Source organism: Bison bison, unplaced genomic scaffold, assembly GCF_000754665.1.
Source record: "Bison bison bison isolate TAMUID 2011002044 unplaced genomic scaffold, Bison_UMD1.0 scf7180017864155, whole genome shotgun sequence".
NCBI lineage: Eukaryota > Metazoa > Chordata > Mammalia > Artiodactyla > Bovidae > Bison > Bison bison.
Window position 1 is genome coordinate 156,807 of NW_011494727.1, and position 4,854 is coordinate 161,660.

The window sequence follows — 4,854 nt, forward strand, 5'->3', positions numbered from 1 at the left end:
GCTCACACAGGGGCTCCTCCAGGGTCCAGTGTTGGGGGAGTGTGCCTCTCCCTGCCCGCCCCCTCCTCAGGGACAGCTGCCCTGTTTCCAAGGGACTATTTGCTGAGAGGCCCCCAGGGCGGAAGGGCCAGCACCCTGAGCCCCAGCCAGCTTCCTGCCATCAGGGGCCTTGTCACTTTGCTGATAATAAACCCTGGGACAAGCTGAGGCTAGAAAGAGAAACACAAAACAAAGCCTGAGAACCTTCCTGGACTCACAAAGCTCCTTGAGCCCCAATCACCAGTGGAGCCCTGGAGCCTGCTGGCCTCCCAGTGGGCACTGCCAAGGGTGGGGAGGGGCACTGGCGTGAGGAATGCTGGGGGTGTCATGCTCTCTGTACCCCAGTTTGATCCTGGCTTAATTACCTGAACTCACCCTGAGATTCCACCTAAGACTAAATGACAACTTTGGATCCTTCTCATGTCACAGAGGGAGGGCTTGGGGAAGGAGAGGATGAGGGTCTTGCTGTGTGACCCTGGGTCAGGCCTGTGCCCTCTCTGGGCCTCAGTTCCCCGACCTGGAAATCAGCAGCTTTGCCTGAGTCTCCCCAGCAGCCCCTCCTCCACTCTAATCTGTGATCCTGGACATGGTGCCCCCGTCGGAGTACAGCCTGGATGTGGCTGAGCCTTGCCTGCCCAGCAGCCAGACGTGTGGACTGGAAGACAGGGAACCAGGAAGGTCGTGGTCAGGACAGAGGAAGGAGGAGAAGGTGCCAGAAGTGCAAAGAAGGTAGAGGAGAGAGATTGTGGGAGATCCCTCAGAGCTGGATGAACCTGGGCAAGTTACTCACCAGAGCCTTAGTTTCGCCGTCTGTGCAGGGGACTTTAGTATCTACTTTACATTAATTAAATGTATGGAAGCATGTGAAGGGCTTATCAGAGCCCTGGTGCATGGCACACTCAACCCATGCCATTTACCTGTCCCCCTCCCCCTCACAAAGGACCCAGAAGGCCCTAGCCCCACTCTGGACATCAGCATATGCAGCTTGATTTGCTGCAGATCAGGGGCTGCAAACCAGCTTGGACTGGAGGTGTTCCAGGGATGTGTTTGGTTTCCCTTCAGAAAGCGATGGTAGAGAATCAACATTATTTTTTTCCTCAAGTGTTTGGTAGCTGCACAGTGCTCCAATTTCACATGAAAATCCAGATTTCCAGCTCCTTTTCAAGCCTCAGGAGATCCAGTTTCACTGGGCTGCATTCCCTAAAAAGGGGGTCACTGGAGCTGAGCAGCTGCTGTCTCCTTTATATTGTTTTCATTCTCCGTTTAATTTTCTATATTTTCTTTTTCTCATGTATAACTGAACTGACAAAAATTAGGACTATGATCATCTCCCATGTGCCTGTTTCCCCTCTTGGGTGTGGCCAGGCTTCCTGCCTGCTCACAGAAGCATCTGCCCCTCCATTCAGGGAGCATCCATGTCCTCAACCTCATGTACAGCCTTCAGCGCATTTCACATGCTCTGACATCACATTTGGACATGTGTGTACATATATGCACACAAGTTTATAAGGCATATCTGTATATCTTTTTCAGTTTTATACACATGAGACCGTGTCATGCACACGGCATCTTGCTTTTTCACCACCCTTTTGAGGTGCAGCTGGTCCTTTCCAGGGGCCCTAGTCCTCTCCATCCCCTTTACTTATTTCCTTCCCTCCTGGCTCCTGCGGGTGTTTGGACTGACCTGCCTTCTCTAGATCAGTTGACCCTCCCCTGTGAGTCTCAGACACGGGGGGACACAGGATATGACCAGGGGTCCTGGGATCCACATGACCACCATGCTCTAGAGTAGGAGGTCAGCAAGCTTTTCTGAAAACTTAAAAAAAAAAAATATGACAAAGAATTTATTTTTCATTTCTGGAAATTCATCTTGAATATCTAGGGCTACTGCAGCAAATCATCACAAGCCTGATGGCTTAAAACAGCAGTGTATTCTCTCACAGTTCTGGAGGTCAGAGTTTTGAAACAAGGTGTCAGCAGGGCTGCTCTGTCTCTGATGCCCCAGGGGAGGGTCCCTCTTTGCCTCTTTTAGCTTCTGGAAGCCCCTTAGCCATGTTACCCAACTCGGGCTTGTCTGCTTATCCCTCAGGAAGCCAAACATTGAGACACCAGTGTCGGGAACAAGGTGCTGCACCCCCACTGTGAACCCGATCATCGCCCATGTCTGTGCATCAGCCTACAACCGGGGGCGGGGTCGGAAAAAATACTAATGAACGTTTCTACCATTTTTCCTGGATCGCCTGTGTACGGAGGACTGGTGTTTTTATGGTTTAGTAGGTTTGAGGTGGAAAACAAAATCCAATGATGGCCAACTGGCTGTCCTCTCGCACTCAGACCTCCTGCAGAGAACTGTCTTGTTGGAAATCTACCCTCTCCCTCCCCCTCCCCCTGTAGTGGACACACCCTGACCAAACCGAGTGTCCTGTCAGGTCTTAAAGGAAGAAACTATTTCAGATCCTTTTTTTCTCATGCTGGGCAGGGGGTGGGGTGGGGGGTGCCCCAGGTTAGAACTCCCCTGGTGTTAGAACAATAGAACTCTTCTTCCGTCCAGAGACTGGGGGAAGGGGGCGCAGACCTAGGCAGCCCCTGCCTGGGGCATTAGGATAGGAACCACAGAGGTGGGGGAAATTCAGATCCATAAGAAGCTGATCCCCTCTTTTCCCTCCCTCGCCTGCAAAGACTCGTCTGTAAAGGGGGCAGGCTTTTCACAGTTTAGTTTCCCTTTTGCCTTTAATTTAGTGCCCTTGTTGGAAGAATTTTGCCTTTCAGTGCCCTGTTGCTGTTACTATGGAGTAACAGGAAGGCCTGCACATGGAGTTCCCTCCCACTTACCAGATCTTTGACAAATTAGTTCTAAGTCCAAATAGTGGAGGAATTTAGAGACCCATTCAGGGGCCACCATTCTTCAGAATCGAAAGCAAACTGGGCCAGTCTGTATTGCAATTAAAAAAAAGACTTTTTTAAAACAAGGTCATAGCTCTAGTTTTGCCAACCTGCCAGGAAGTGTCCAGTGGACTTCTACAAAGTCTAGAAGTCCACTGGATGGATGTAGGCCCCATCTTCACTTCACCCACTCCCGTGGAACAGATTACAAACAAACATGCAAATTCCTTTTGGGTAGAGACTGATACAGAGTCACAGAAAAGCCAGGTCCCACTCCTGTTCTGTCCAAATTGACCCCAAAGTTCCAAAGGGCAAAGAATATTCCCAAACAGGTGGGAAGGGGGCTTCCAAGGTACACACCCCTCTACTCACTCAGTCAACAGCTCCGCAGCTCCTTCAGAGGCCAGTTTCCTTCTCTCAACAGAAAGTGAAAGCAGGCTGTGAGGAAGTGTTAGGGGAAGCACGCTGACTGAAACCGCCCACCCTGGCCAGGCACTACCCACCCTGGCCAGGCACCATAGTAACCATTTCCGTGAGTTGTTTTACAACAGGAAGTCCTGGTAAGGAACAGGAAACTAATAAGCCTCCATCAACCAGAAGAGTTCGGGAAAGGTCAAAAGGAGGCACCACCTGTCCTACCACCTCCCAGAATCCTTCTCTCTGGCATCCGTCTTGCCTGAACAAGGCACCACCAGGAAGGACTCTGAGTCAGAATGATTGGCTAAAGACCACCCGGAAACTAATCCCATCACCCTAAAACCCGAGACAGCGAGCCATGTGACAGAGCAGTTCTGGGTTCCCTTACCCTCCTGCTCTCCACCCGGGTGCCCTTTCCCAATAAAATCTCTTGCTTTGTCAGCGCATGTGTCTCCTCAGACAATTCATTTCCAACTGTTACACAAGAGCCCAGTTTCGGGCCCTGGAAGGGGTCTGCCTTCCTGCAACAGAAGGACTCGGGAGGGACAGGGCAAGTTCGGAAACTAACACATTTGGCAGCTACTGGCACATCCCTGTAGATCCTCGCTGGGAGCAACTGGCACCTCGACCTTCTCAGAGGCACCACCCTTGTCGCCCCCGGAGGAGGGGGAGGGGCCGGAGCCCCAGGGACATGACTGCTGCCTGGATGGCCAACATTGTCACCCAGCTCAGAATAAGAACTCAGTATTGAGAAACAAGTGTTGAGTAAAAGAAAAGTAGCTTTATTTTAAGGAAGATGCAACCGGGGGAGAAGGCAGACCACTGTGCAAAAGAACCAGCTCGCAGCACTCCAAAGTTGAGCCAGAATTTATACAAGGAGGGAAACAGGAAAGGGATGCAGGCTGTAGGCTGCATTGCTGGAGGTGCTCTGTGCTTCTATTTTTAGAGACTTTACATTAACCACGAGACACCTTTCTGGCTTTTAAACTTGAGTGTGGTCCTTACATTGTCCAGATCAGTGGGTCATTATTCTACAGGTCACTGGTCATATATTTCTAGAGAAAGAAGAACTAAGATAGAAACAGACAAAAACAGGCAGATCCACACAGTCCATTTTTTGGACTGATCAAACAGATCAATACAGATAAAAACAGTCCATCAAACTCTGGAGCTGTGTTTAACTATTCATAAGACTTTGGCTGTAAAACAAGCAAAGTTTTACCTCTGTTGATAGTGTCTGACCATCACCATCACTATGGCAGGAAGCTGCTGGGGATCAGGGTGCTGGCCCTTCAGCCCTGGGGGCATCTCAGCAAATAGTCCCTTGGAAACAGGGCAGCTGTCCCTGAGGAGGGGGCAGGCTGGGAGAGGCCCCACTCCCCCGACACACTGGACCCTAGAGGAGCCCCCGTGTGAGGCAGGACTGCAGCCCTGTCTTGGGCAGGTGACCTGGGAAATTCCATGGTCTCCAGGGTCCCTGCCACTCTGGCCACGTGTCCCTGTCACAGCCCTGAA

General features: G+C 51.1%; 1 protein-coding gene across 2 annotated transcripts in view; it reads right to left on the bottom strand.

Moving 5' to 3' along the window:
- The window catches only part of LOC104989365 (myeloid-associated differentiation marker-like), a 6,673-nt gene extending 3,300 nt beyond the window's left edge, over window positions 1–3,373 (bottom strand). The window contains exons 1-3 of one of the 2 annotated variants that reach the window (XM_010841012.1): window positions 3,295–3,335; window positions 2,872–2,971; window positions 1,724–1,855 (exon numbers count right to left, since the gene is read on the bottom strand). The gene's annotated coding sequence lies outside the window, so the exon portion shown is untranslated. Of the gene's footprint in view, window positions 1–1,723; window positions 1,856–2,871; window positions 2,972–3,294 lie in introns of both variants that reach the window. The other variant, XM_010841011.1, reaches the window with a different exon arrangement.
- Window positions 3,374–4,854: the final 1,481 nt, after the last annotated feature.